The following is a 15,851-nucleotide window of genomic DNA, read 5'->3' on the forward strand; positions in this document are numbered from 1 at the left end:
ACTGTGGGAGAAAAACACCTGAAGGTTTATTTGTCCTCACTTTCTCTTAGCTAATTATTGGCATAACACCAAGAGATATTGGAAATATATTAGTCCTTTGAAAAGTGAAATGTTGCATTCTCTTTTAGTTGGATATTTCTTCTCCTTAATGGGCTGATAAAACCTAGTGAAGCTGAAAGCTGAATACACTACCATTTAGCAATCTATTTTGGTGCAATGGAGACGTGCAAAAAAAATTTTTATTGACCTGATATCAAGCTAACTATTTGATCTATTAACAATATGAACAAACTGTGAATATTATGGATTTTTCTTAATTTCAATCAGTAGTACTTTTATTAACTAATGATTTTTTAAATTCTTTATTAGAATATGAATCTAAGAATATTAAGATGTCTTACATAATCAGCATTACAAAGTTTTTAAAAAGTCTTACAGGTGATGCAAACAGTTGATCTTCTTTATGATCACTTAGTGAACAGGACCTAATTTTTTTCTTCCAAATCCCCATTAGTCCTTCAACAGCATGCAATAAGAAGAAAAAAACAAATAATATCCAGCCATTAAATATATAAATGGACAAAAGACACTCTTCCAAAACTAATTTTGTCTACAGCCACACTGAGATCAGTGGCCTGCTATGTATTTAACTGAGTACATACTAGGACAGAAGGTGAAATAGGCTGTAAAACATCTGGGGTTTTTACCTCTTTGCTAAAAACCAAACCAAAACAAAACAAAAAATCAACAACAACAACAACAACAACAAAGTTAAACAGGTCCAGACAACACTTCTACATATAAAATTTCTGGTTTGTTTCCAGAAATAAAAAACAAATACACATCTCCCTCATTATTAATCAATATCAGCAAACATCAAATAAGACTCTATGACTTTGATTTGCATTACAGTACTAATTTCCAAGTAATAAACATAAGGAAATATTTTTCAGTCACTGTGTTAGAGGAAGTTATTTTATAACTATTCAGCAGAATCTGAATCTGATGTTTAAAATTTAATCCTGTGTGTTCTATTAAATATTAGTATATATTGTGAAAATATATAACCATATATAAAAATCCTACTAACATTATCATATAAATAGTATAAATTTTTTTTATTTGCTGCCATATCCTTGGACATTTATTTCTCAGTACCTTTTAGGAAAGTCTAGGAATCAAAGGCACTATTACAAATGTCTTCTTGTACCCTTAAGATAGTGAGGAATTGGAAAGTGAAACTCCTGGACAACTCAAAGTGGAAAAATTGTAAAACAGGATACCTGCTTCCCAAGTAGTATCTGCTAAGCTTAGCCACATGAAATCAGATGAAAATTAACAAAATATACCAACATGTAGTAAACAAAATCATGGTATTGTTTAGACTGAATTAATTTTCTATATTTTCTTAAGACAAAATTACCACACAACCACAGAAACAAACAAAAAACATTAATATTGCATTTCAGTTGGAACTTACAAGTTATTTATAACAGACACCTTATGAATGTTTAAAAAGTCAGAAGTATATAAAAACAATTGTAGCCACTGGACATGCAATTGACAGTGAGTTCTTAGAGTGTGTTAAAAAAAAAAGTATATTTAAAGGGATTTTATGGAAGCAGATGTGCATAAGATCTTATGTTATTGACAACAATGTAAAGAGTAATATTTTATAGGGCCTTCAGGAAAGTGGTTGATGGGAAGAACAGTCTAAGGAGAGTAAAAAAACTCCAGAGTATAAAACAAGCACTTAAACCATCAAAATCCTCATGTTACAAAGATCAGGTAATATCCACCACTTCCATCTCTGTATATGCAAATGTTTTTAACTCATTCGCTCCTACAGCATATCATATTTCCATCATTTCTCCTTCAATCATATGTAATAATATTCCCAGGCCAAACTATTTATCAATTGCATTACTGTCTGTCAAGAGTTTACCCTTCATTCCTCCCACTCAGTTGTCCAGTGTGACTCAGTTGCCTTTGAATTACATGTTCCTATTACTTCTTAAATTCTTCCTGTTCTACCTATCACAGAAAGTTGGAAGAAAGAGGACCAATTTTTCTACATTATTTCTCTTCAAACCTGTTATTATAATTTGCTCCTACTGGGTAAACTACATAAATACTTGTTAATGGCTACAGAGCTGCTTATTATGCTAATAACAGAATATTCTGTGTTGGAAGGGACCCAGAAGAAACATCATGAATGATGGAGAAAATTAAATGCAATCATTTTTCCAGGTTGCTTCAGACTGGTTTGCCCTTATTCTATCAGAATTAAAATTTTTGACAGTGTTCCTCTAAGTTTATCCAATATTGAATAAAAAGCAAACACTCTTTTGGCCCATCACTAACTATACCCAATAAAATAAAATAAAAAAACCACAATGAACCTTTCAGGAAGCTAGTTAGTAGTATACATGTTATATAAAAATATAAAGAGTTGAGGTTTCCTTACTTTGTGTCAAATAAATTGAACTAGAGACCAGGAAATAAAAGTTACCAGAAGCCTTCAAACACTGTGTTATCATTATCAGGCTTGAACAGCGCAGAAATCACTCAGCTGTAATCTGTTCATAGCAAGATGCACAAATAGATGTTCAGTCTAAAACAATTTCACTTATTCGTAACAGTGTTATCTGTTACGTTCAAAGCCATCCTATAAATAGTAAACATAAGGAAATAATTGGAAACACAAGGAGACATGTGAATACAACTTTTATTTTTCCAACAAAGTATTCTGGGCTTCTCTATTGTCTCTCCAGTTTTTTAGAGGCTTATATAAACTCTATTCTAATATGGTTAAGCTGTATGAAAAGTCACTTTCTACATGACAGAAGATAGAGCTAATAACATGGGAATTCACAAATACAATAAGCCAGAGAGAATTTCTTAAATTCTTTTGTTTTCCCTTCTTCATAGCTATTTTTCTTTCCATTTTAAAAGAATGTAATCAACTATTAAATCAAAATGACAGTTTTTAAACCAATATTTTTTCAGAATGTCAGTTTCTCCTGAATTTTTCCCCTCAAAAAAAAAAAATCAAAACAATCATTTAAATTTTGAGAAAATTCATTGTCTTTAAATTGATGTAAACCCTAGTCAACAAGGACAAACTAAAAATGTATCTGAAAATTAATATGAAATATTCCTTTTTTTTTGTCTGCAAACCAGAAATCATATAAATTTTGAACTTATATTTGGCAAAAAAATTTTGTACATTTCCATTAATGTTTGCTAAATGGTATCTTGTTTAATTATTAAGTCTTGGAAGGTAAGCATTTTATAAATATTTTTGCACCCATGTCTAGCTACTCTGTGTGGAAACTTCTATCAAAACTTTTTGAGGGAAGCAGAACAAATTCTAATTTATTATAGTCACTAAAAGGTCAGAGAAAAGTCAGTAGCTGAATCTAGAAAGTATCTTTTATGTTCTAAACAGGTAGCACAACTTGCAACTTTGCAGTCAAAGAAAGTACAGAAAATGCAAATTAAATAATCGGTAACACCTGAAAAGATTTGAAAGTCATGACACTGTTGAAAAAACTTTAATTTAGTTAGGAACTTCAGTGTATTTAACATAGGTGCATAAGAAATATCTCCATCATATTCATGTTGTAATTGTTTGTCTCATCCTACTCATTTCAGAATTGTAAAACATTACATAATCAATGAACTTTCTTAATTTTGGCTGGTTTCCAGATAGTGTGGTACCCTGCTTGTTCACAAGGACAGAAATTAAGATTTGGCCACTTGCAGGAATTTCATTTGAATGCTATGAATCAAGGAAGTTACACTTCTTACATACAGAAGAGGGAGCTTTAGATTTCATAATCTGCTGGGCTTTCCAGAAGGTATTTGACAAGGTCTATCATCAACATTTCAAAAGAAATTAAGCTAGAAAATCTCCTCAACAAAATACAGAAAAATTAATTAAAGTAAACATTAAATAATCCTAATAGAGGATGGAAAAAAGTGGAATTCTTTTAGATCTGATCTTTTGATCTGGCAAAGGAAATGAATAATTGGTACGAGAGCTTATTTGAGATTGTTATTAAGACCAGTAAATAAAAAGGCCATTCAAAAGAATGAGAAGTGATGAAGTGGTACAACATGGTTATTCACAAATGAGATCTTGTAGTTATAGCTCATTGTGGGAAAGTCTTACCTCAGTGCTAAGTAAATAAAGGAAATAATATATTAAGAATTATTAGGAAAAGAAGAATAAATGTTATGCTACTAACTGGCATGTCCTTATAGTGAAGGTTTTGTTGTTGTCATTAGCATATCCTCCCTCAGACAGGGTGTTCTCCATCTAGCAAAAAATAAAGAAGAGGGCAAGCGAGCGATGATCAAAGTCAGAAAATGGTTTCTTTATAAAGAACAAGGCAGGCTGGGATTTTCCAGCTGATAGGAAATAGATGTCTATGAAAACATGAATTTTATGCAGGGTCTAATATTCACTGTGTTTCTCAATAACAGAATCAGGAATCTTATAATAAAAACAAAAAAAAATTACCAGGTTAAAAAAGAAAAGGAGATTATTTTCAGATACAAAACACACTTTAGACTGTGGATTTCCTTGCTGCAAGATTTTTTAGATGCCAGCTGCTTAAATAGATTACAAAATCATTGAAGGAAATGTTTCAAAAGCCCCTCCATGTAAGTTATAATCAATCAAGAAGCCCAACAATTTTACACTGCCAGTGATCATAGAAGAAACTTCTATATGTAATTATCACTACATGCTTACTTTATGCTTTCAGTCTTCCTAACCACCCACAGGTGGCCACCATCAAAAACAGGCTTTGACGACCTAGACATTTGGATTTCTGTTACAATGATTAATACATTCTCATTTTTATGACCTTCCCTCTGTCCCCAGCAAAAAATCCCACCATATAATTCTCAATGGATCAAGTGGATCAAAAATCCTTGACATTCTTTCAATACATCTTTAAGTGCTGCTAAATTGTCATGCCAGAAAGTGTTTTAACAGTATGCAGAAGAGAAGTAGACCAGGAAAATGTTAAACATCACTGACAGAAAAGCTCTATTTTACCTTTACTCAGCTAAACTCACCTTCCCTTCATTACAGTTACACTTTAATATAAGTGGGGCCAAAATATAAATTAATTCAAATTTATACTTTGTGGATACAAGTGGATACTTTTCTAGGACATGGCTGACATAATAGCTAGCAAACACTAGGTTTAATGAGATGATATATAAATTGAAATTTAAAATATTTCCCTCTACATGAAATTCCATCAGACATAGTCAAGGATTTTATAGTTTATTTAGCTGCCATAAGTATCACCTTATTTAGTAAATCTTGTTCATAACTGAGAGACTACTGAAAACGATTATTGGAAGGAAATTGCAGCTCAACTTCTTTCTCTCCTCCAAATAATTCATGTTTGAGAAGTAGTTTTGCTTACTACTCTTTATGTTACATTCAAAGCAAAATATGACCCAAAGAAAATACTATTTCTAACATCAATATTCCATATATATATATATACAAGTATGTATTAATGTTCTAGATAAACATATCACAACATAGATAAATATGTATACAATATTGATGGATGAAAAGGGAAACAAACATGTTTCATTCCTGTTAATAAGACACAGTTTTCAAAATGTCACAGTAACCTTTCTGAACGACACTCCCAGCAGAGAAACTTTGGGAAACTGCTATGCACAATTATACCAAAGACATAGAAACCTTCCTGCATCACCAGCTCAAAACAGTGACCTGAGCAGCCTTGGCACAAATGAGGCTGGATGACAGAAAAAAAGAAAATCATGAAGGTTGTCTTCTGACCTTTAATTATGTAATCCAAAAAACCCTTCTTGTAAAAAAGTGTTCCTTTGTAGCTAAGGCCTCAGTCTGGCCTTCTTCCATATTAGTGAACTAGAGAGAGAGAAAAATCTTCTTCCTTAATGCAAATTTCCATGTACTCCAAGTATTATGGTAGCTCTTATGCTCCCATATTTTATTTTTGCTTGGTCTATTTTCCTCAGTTCCACACTGGGTAAACTTGTTTTGGGAATAGTTAGGGGCTACTGTAAAATGACTATTTTCTGTAGAGATTTGCCTCATTTCATACAGAGATTGTCATTTGTAGTAAAAATATTCCAACAAAATGCCACTTCCCAAGGAAGCAGTCTTCTATTTTTATTCCTACTGGAGAGTCTTAAAATAAAATAAATATTGAGAACCATAACCTATATAGTTTTGAATTTCTGAGCTCCAAGCTTGTGGCAAAACCATCAGTCCTTCAAACCAAGAATTCACAGCTACCTATCTCAGCTGGGAGGTATTTTCTTTAGTAGTTATTCCACGGGTCTTATTTTTAAAAGACATATAAATAAGGCTTTTAGACCATGAGGATTTTTATTGTTCAATTAATTGTCAAACACTGGTCTTCTATAGTGGAAAGTACAATAGGAGTGCCAAAACAAACAAGCAAACAAACCACAGAAAAATACTTGATAGCCCCTTCTATAGAGAATAAGATGAATTAAATATTTGGGTACTCATTGGACAAAGTCAATAGTTGCTTAGGAAGTGCAGTCTCTTTTTCAACAGAGAAAAAGACACCTGAAAAAAACACCACATGATTAAAACTCGCCTATAACACACATATAAAATAAAGAAATAAGCACAGCCTCAATAACAGAATTTTCTGAGTTGCCTTTACAGCCTTAATTTTGATAACTAATAATAAGTTTAATTGTTATTCCCATTAGTATGTGCTAAAGTCAATCAGATTTTTCCTGATTCAGTTGTACCTATATTGTAACGTGTAAGGAACCATTTCATACATAAAATTTGAAAATCTGACTGGTCTAAGATTCCCTTGTAGATTTAGCTAATTTAAAATGTAAGGAAAATTTGGGGTTTTGTTTGTTTACTGTAAATAAGGCCCTGCCAGATTATTGTTCCCTGAAAAAAATAGACTCTTCTATTAATATTAATATTAGTAAAACTTCAGAGTTCTTATCTGTTGTATAGGAAAATAGAAAAAATATACCCCAAACCTTCAACTATAAAACATTTTAAAAAGGCCTTTTTATCAGCAGACACCTAAAAGAAAATTCTATTTCCCTAAAATTCCAGTTCATAGGGTAAAAACATGATTGAATAATAAATTGTAAATATTCTTAAAAGTAAATGTAGCAATCTTTTCAGTATTTATTCCTTTCGGATAACACATTAAGAAACCCTCAAATAAGAATATGACTTATTGCTGTCATATTTATTCACAGGCATGTTCTGACTAATACCATATGCCTTACCCCTACTCTTAATAACTGTCAGAATAAAATCAAATATCTAATGTAAAATTGCTCTTATAAAGTGCTCTAATCTTCTACCTTTGGGTCAGTACACATTTTTGCCAATGTAAAACATGCTTGCAAACTGGAACTGGTTTTTGACTGAGACAGTGTGCAAACAGTCCTGTGTATCTGCTTTCTAAATTCAAATCTTTGTAGTTCCAGAGCTACCAACCTGCCTGATTATGCTCGTTACAGAAGGATGTTATTTCTTTCAGCATCAAGTGCATCATGTTGCAAACCACACAAAGAATGCTTTAACTCTGTTAAAATTAATGCCAGTAAGCTTCATTGAAGGTGCCTAAAACCAGAATTAGGAGTAATTTTGAAGACCTGCAACTGAAAAACAGAGGAAACCTTTCTCAAAGTTTTTATGTAAGGAAAAACAAATCAACCGACAGAGCTTACAAGAATCTGCACAGTTGAGATTCAGCTTTGTAGCAATTTGTCAGGTCTCTCCATTTCAATGAAAACAAAATATTTCTGTGATTACATCCCTTAATTTAATTAATATAAGTAAAAGCAATAGCAATCAACATTCATATGTGCAGATAAAATCTCTTTAAGCCCACTGAAAATAACTACTCCTGGCCACTGTCAGCTATTTATATATATCTAAGCCATTTAATGCACAATTATCTTACATAAGATATTAAAGGAAAAACATTTTATGTTTAAAAGTAAAATGTCAGGAGAGGGGAGTGGTCTAGTTTTTTTCTAGCACCCAAATGCTGTGAAATGAATTAACAGCAATTCATGCTGCCACTAGAGGTTGAATATAAATTATTTTTTATTTACAAAATAGTGAAAGCTGAAAAATGTTTTGGGCTTGGTGGTTTTTTTTGCACTGTTATTACAGGAAAAAGTATTGAAATAATGTAGCAATAAAATATTGTTGTATAACCTGAAGAAATGGCCAATGTTTCCTTCTATCATTAGTTCAGCTTTATTTCTTCCAGTGGATACCTCAAATAGATTCAGTTCAGTTAAGCACAAACGAGCAATTCACAGCCTAACTGATTATTTTTAGGCACCTTGATATTCCTCTGCTGATATTAAAGAAAGTAGAACCCTAAAGTGATAAGACAACTTCAATGTAATTTCAGCAGGATGCAGTTTGGGTTAGTCAGGACCATTTACTTTATGAATTCTGGGTGTTTCTTCTCTTTCATAACTATAGTGGGATTTTTCATGCACAATCAAGGAAGTCGAACTTGCAAAGATAAAAACATATGATTAAAATAAATTTGTTTTGAGAAACCAGTATGTACTAGTAAAATCAGCTTGTTTATTCATTCTGATAGTCTACTTTTTCCTCATTAGTCCTTCAGTAAAGAAGAGCAGTCACAGAGTTTTAAAAAGAAAAACAATGGACTATGGATTTTTTAACTCTCTTCTTCATTAGATATTGGCATAAATTAAGTTGTGTACTGAGCATGAGGGGGATTACATTTGAAAAGAAGCTGTAGTAGATCCTACTACCATATCCTGGTGCAGTTCTGGAGAGAAGCACCATTCATTTCCTTTAAAGGCATCAGTTCTAGATGATTAAGGAGCAAAATGAGACTAGGGAAAAGAAAATTTCAAGTCCAAAGTCTATGACTCTTCCCTGATTCATAAAAACAACTAGAAGCAATATAAAGTTGTTTTTGTTTTTGTTTTTTTTTTTTTTTACTTATTACTTTCAGAAAACCAAGACCTAAAATTATCTGTATCTCTGCCTGGCATTACTGTGACTGCAGATGACCCATATCCCTTCCTGTTATTTCTATATTTCAGGGAAATTCCATTGTTAATATTTCACAATTACTTTGAGAATCAGATATATATATGTTAATAGCAGAGCACAGCTATTACTTAATTCTAACATATGTGGTTATAGCTTCTTCTTGAACCAGAAGACTTACGAAGAACAACCAGAAGACTTACAAGAACAACAAACCTGAACTGTATACTTTTCAAAAATATCACCCAAGCCATTCAGGAGGCATTCAAGATACAGCTGTCTAAAACACATTCTCTGCAAACAAATATTTCTGACTTTCAGTGAGAAGCTCTATATTTCTAATGCCTCTGCAAGTTATCATCTGTTTTCTTGATGATATGCAAATATCAGCATATTTCAGTTATATCATCTTGAGTATACTTAAATAGAAAACCAAATATTCAGCAAGCAACAATGATATTTTTACAGCATGAAAAAAAATAAAGCTACTTAAAATTAGGTCTTACGATATTGCCTTGTATAAACTGAACTCCTAACTCCTGTGTTAACTGCACATTTTATTTTAGGAAGACACATTTTAAAAGTGTACAGGAATAAAAGAAATTATTTTTCACAAGTATTAGTATATTTCATAACATTTTCACAATAACGGTGTATCATCCCTCTTTGTAAGAGAGCTCTGATTATGTTGCTCCGTTGAAACATACCTGACACATTTCAGCACATCATTAGAAGTATCAATTTCACAAAGATGGAATAGCTCAAGAAACATGTCATGTAGATTTCTGACTACACAGCACATACATATTACTATCTCACTAAGAGATATATAGGAAATGGCTCACAAACTATAAATTAGAGCATTGGAAATTTCTTCTCTAGATAAACTTATTTTACAAATACAAAATTAACCATTATTTGAATTAATGACAATTAATCCTCATGACCAAGTGAACAACATCCCATATATAATATTTTACTTCAACACTGTTTTGTGTTAGACAAAAGTGAGTTACATTGAGAATTAAAATATGTTTGTGTTAGCATATTCAAAACCGTTATTGTATGTTTTATTAATTTAGTGAGGCTTTGCTTTAGGAAAATGCATCAGTACATGGTGAAACATTTCTATTGCTTTTCAGTATAACTGATGTGCCAACTGAAAAGAAGTAAAATCACAACCAAATCTGATACTCTATATTTGGAAATGAAAAGCTTTTTATTTTTTTTTTAATGGGCTTCAAATCCTCCTATTCTGATTTATGTGTCTTTCATCTGCCTTTCCCCATTTGCCCCCACCCCCGTTCAGACATTATCTTTTTTCAACTGGACTGAAGCTTCAAGCAGAGGCATATTTTGCAAAAATGCTGCCAAACTGCTTTCACCTTACTGTTTTGGACTCAATCACATAATGATGACCTAAACTGACCCTGCATGGAAGATTATATTGCTGTAATAATTGTTTTTTCAACTCTATTATTTTAAGACTTTTATTTAAATTATACTCATGACTGGATGTCCTGTAGTAATGTTATCAATGCAAAACCTAAAACATTAGAAAGAATTAGGAAAAGGTGAATCCAGGTCTTTGTTTAGTGGTTTTACATGCTATCTGTTAGAAATATCTGTTAGAATGCTCTTCATTTTTTCTTTTTGTTGTTGTTCATATTACCTAATGCTATCTCCATAGAAAAGATCTCTCATGTCCCAGTCCCATGCTACAACTTTGAGTGATGTTCTATTAGGAACCTCTCAGTATATTTTACATAAATTGAAAATATGGCAAAAAAAAATGGGGCTCTATAGCATCTCTTCTGGGTTCTGAAGAGTTCTGAAGTCTCAGAACAGTTTTAGTTCTTTTTCAGCCAGCCATGTTATCCTGCTCAAGACTTGGCTGCTATTCTTGGTCAGCCAAATCCAATGTCTGATGTCAGAGGCTGTAACTATTCATCCTTTCCATGTAAAACCTTTGGGAAGGTTCATTTCATGTGTAAAGGATCTGTACTGGTTTTTTTAAACAACAAAGTATGAAGATGCAATGGTGTTCACAGCTTTTCTGAAATCTTATTCCTTTCTCATTAAATGTGAAGCATTCTTTACTATGGCACTTGCAGTATTAAAGGCAGGATATATTATTTCTCTAAGAAAGCTACGTCAGCTGTTGCAGGCTATGGAACACATATTTTTCAGGCTGAGAAAAAATATAATTTTGTATAGCATCTCATCTTTTCCGAAATGCTTTCTAAAACATGGCAATAAAACACCTGATTTCTCCAATTCAGCTTCTGTCTTCATAACATTTACAGCAGTGAAAATGATCTAATTTGCTCCCATGCAAATTTTGAAGGAAAGCAAACACATTTCAATTAATTTCTTTGGGTTTTTAACAGGAAATAATCAAATTTTGGCATACTTTTTTCAGATAAACATTGAGTGCTTTTTTTTTCCCTTAAAATATCCTTTGTTGGCCAAATTCAGGATAGGGGGAAAATAGCCAGGAATTTTCTTTGAAAACCACTGATTGTTATTTCATTTAACCCTTCTGAAAAAGTGTTTCACACCTCACTTCTGCAGATGTTATACCTTCTGAACTGCTCCTTACTTTCATGCTAATTAGTTATTTCACACATTTTTCACAGGTCTTTAATTGTCAGGGACTGTGAGAGAGTTTGCACTATAAACTGAATGGCATAATCTTGTGAGATAGAACTTCTTCTCTTTGAAAGTCAAAACCTGAATTCTGACTCTGAAACACCCACTGCTGTACATGATGTCATGCAGGGTTTGACTGTCTGCATGCTGTTTTCTTTTCTCTAGGTAATTTCTGAGATTTTGGCTAAGAATTAGACAGCTGTGATCAACTGCATGTGGAATCTACCAACATACAGTGCTAGCACAGAGAAAAAAATAAAATGCGGATATGAAATGTTTCCTTGAAACTTGTTTTTACCATACCGCAATACTCCTGTGAGAGGTTTTGTTTAACTTGTGATTAAACACAATGTCTCCTAAATGTATGGACAAGGAATGTTGGTGACCAGAGGTCTCATAAGCCTATCTGTTACTCTGTGGGATTCACATTAACTTTTTTGATCTTTTGCCAGGGTGAGAGTGGAAAAACTTTTCCAGATAGGAATGTGAAAATTGAGTCATTATTATTTATGTAAAATATGTTCTGAGACACTAAACTGTAGACAGGCTTGGCGGGGGGGGGGGGGGGGTTGCATTTGTTTGTTTGGTTTTGGGATTTTTAATGCAAACCAAAGTAACAAAACAAGTATATGTTGCAACATATTGTTTGCAACTGAAAAAGTTAGGAATAGATATTTGGAAAATTTTAAGTAAACAAAACTTCATGACTTGCCTGGTAGATAAAGGAAAAGTTGTGGATTTAGTCTAACTGGTGAAGGGAGTTACATGCAGCTGGCTACCAGTCAAGAGTGGCGGTCCCCAGGGCTCAGGATTGGGGCCAGTCAATGGTCTGTCTGATGGATTGAGCACATCCATGCAGGATGGCACTAAATTGGTGGGAGTGTTAATCTGCTGTAAAGTAGGAGGGCTCTGCAGAGGGATATGGACACGCTGGATTCATGGGCCAAGGCCAATTGTATGTAGCTCAATAAGTAAAGTGCCAGGTCCAACACTTGAGTCACAATGACTCCATGCAACACTACTACTACAACACTACACTCCCTGTAGTGGGAGCAGAGTGTCTGCTCTGGAAAGTGGCCCAGCAGAAGAGAATCTGGGGGTGCTGGTCAACAGCAGCTGAAAATAATCCAGCAAGCTCCCAGGTGGCCAGGAAGGTCAATAGCATCCTGGCCTATGTCAGCAGCAGCGTGGCCAGCAGCACCAGGGCAGTGATTGTCCCCATGTACTCAGTGCTGCAGAAGCTGCACCTCAAGTCCTATGTCCAGTTCTGGGTCCTTCACCAAAAGACATTGAGGTGCTGGAGCATGTCCAGAGAAGTGCAATGGAGGTGATGAAGGATCTGGAGAGGAAGTCTTGTGAGAGGCTCAGGAAAGACCCTGCCACTCTCTACAACTACCTGAAAGGAGGCCATAGCCAGGTGGGAGCTGCCATTTTTCAGTGGCAGCTAGCAATAGGGCAAGAGTAAACGGTCCCAAGATATGCCAGGGAGAGGTTCAGATTGGTCATCAGGAAGAATATCTTCACTGAAAGGGTGATTAAGCATTGAAACAGTCTCCCCAAGGAAGTGTTAGAGCCACCATCACTGGAGGTGTTCAAGACATTCCCTGTGGTTCAGTTGACATTATGGTGTTCAGTCACAGGTCAAACTCAGTGATCATGGAGGTCTTTTTTAAACCTAAGGGTTCTGTGAATCTATGATTTGGTTTTATTCATAAGAAAAAATGCAGCATCTTTCTTGATTTCTTCTGGGTTTTATTATTGAATAAAAAGTCATTGATCACTCTTGATACAAAGATACCTTCTAGAAATAAGAAACATAGGTAATTCAGTAATTAAACTGGCTGGGTCCAACCTGGTTTTCTTCAAACCCTTCAGGTTCCAGCTGTGAGTCCTGTCTCTCCAGTCATTCTTTTCACATCATTATGCTTTTCCAACTGTGAGCAGTCTTTCAGCAGCGAGGGATAGAATTGTACTTACCTATATAGGGCTAGAAGTAATGGAAAACTGCCATATGGTGATGGTATTCCCATTAGATATAGCAAGTTAATGTGCATGTGCTGCTTCACACATGCATTTTGCATAGATTGAAAAACAAATTATGGTGATAACTTGCAAATCTGCCAAGTATCTCTTCAGCAATTAGAAGAATTGTCTTAGCTCATTTTCAGCTGACAACATCTTACTCAAGGGTCCTAGAGACAATCCCGACATTCCTTATGAATTTTCTTAGCTCATTATACATTGCTTCTGTTGTCAATTTTATCAGCTTTTGTGTTTACCCTTGGAAAGTACCTACCCTCTTAATGAGAGACATACAAGAAGTATCCTCAAAATTGTCCAAATACCAACTTAACACCCTTAAAAATGTGAACTCAAGCATTATTAGATGTCTTAAACTTAGAAATAATGTGTCAATCTAAGCCTTGTGGATGGACGATAGGCATTATTACCTTGACTACTGGGACTGCCTAAAATTTTATTGACTGCTTTTCCACTTTCTCCCTATATACAGGCACCTCTGTATAAAAATACAGTGTGTGTGTATGTATATATATATATATATATATATATATATATATAAAATTTTTTTTCACAACAACTAAAACATCAGGCAGCTTTACATGATGGGTGATGAACACATTTTTTTGGTACATTCTTTGTTGTATCTCATTGACAAATTAATAACTGGACCAGAAGAGTCCTTAAGGTGATGAATTGAAGCACACAGCTCCAGATACCACAATAAGAGTATTCGCTTAAATACTTTGCCACAGCTTTTACTTAAACAATACTTTTACTCAAGATCTGGAACCCTGTGAGCATATTCTTGTTTGTATTTTGGACAGGAATAGCTTCTACTCCTCTTTCTCCCCTTAACATGTCAGCTTTTAGTCTTACTCTGCATAAGATGGCCAGACACAAATGGAAATCAGAACTCTGAAAAACAATGGAAATTAGTTTTGGTTTTTTGGTAGGTTTTTTTTGAGTTTTGGTTTGTTGGCTTTATTTTTTAACATGGTTTTTCTACATGAACTCGTCATTTGAGAATATTATGATTTAATTTCATTGTGCAGATGGAAGTGAAAAATGGTTTTTTTATGTGTTAAGTGAGTCCAAATGAGTTTGTGAAGACATTAACCTTTCAGGAGAATGACAATGATAATGAACATAGGAAATGTGTCAATATAAATATCCTTATTGTGTTATTATGATAGGCCAGGTACTGAATTGTTTGGTGTCTGGTTTTCTTCTGTCTGATGAAATCACAGATGTATTTATGAGAGCCTTTCAAACTCACAGGTAGAACAAACAGGAAGTCTGAACCACACCACAAATGTTTATTTATGTAAAACTATTGAAATCATTGCCTAGCAAACAGGGAAATGGATCATGGCTGAAAAATACAAGTGAGTCCATTTAGTAGCTTCCTGACACCAGAAACAGAGGTTTTATTCTTCACAAGGTTCTCTTGTGCATTTCCTGAAATTCTGTAACATTTTTGACACCTCCTACATGCCAACTCTGACACTTAAACCTGACTGTTGAGGAATGGAACAAACAGAGAGTAAATTAATCACTGCAATCCTGCAGAACCTTTTTTTTTCCTATTTGGGTCAGAAAAAAATCATAGGATCAATAGAACAATTGGAAAGTTAGCAAGCAGAAGCAAACATGCTTTGCTTTTGTTGGAAGGGAACTTTAATGGCTGCAAGCTTGTATCTGAGAACACTTATATGAAGATTAAGATGAACTCAGGACCTGATCTGGTGGCTCACATAAGATGTAATGCAATGCAAAAATACCCATTTCATGTTTGAGATATGTGTAATAGAAAGAGACTTACTTGGAGGAGAAGCTGACTTTTCAAGAAGAAGCTCAAAATGAGTCTTGAGCTTGATGTATGTTTTTGAGTATTTAATTTTTCTCTCCAAGTGTTGGTAAAGCAAAACTTTGCAGAAATATTTAAGCATGAAGAAACTAGGTGAATTGAAATTACAACAGAAAAGGTGACAGACAGGGTTAGGATGCTCTGACTTAAACTAAGGCCCATCACAAGAATTAAGAGAAATTTTTGGATGGTTAATCTATCTGCATTAGAAAACAAGTCATTACCCAT

This window comes from Molothrus aeneus, chromosome 1 (genome assembly GCF_037042795.1).
Source record: "Molothrus aeneus isolate 106 chromosome 1, BPBGC_Maene_1.0, whole genome shotgun sequence".
Classification (NCBI taxonomy): domain Eukaryota; kingdom Metazoa; phylum Chordata; class Aves; order Passeriformes; family Icteridae; genus Molothrus; species Molothrus aeneus.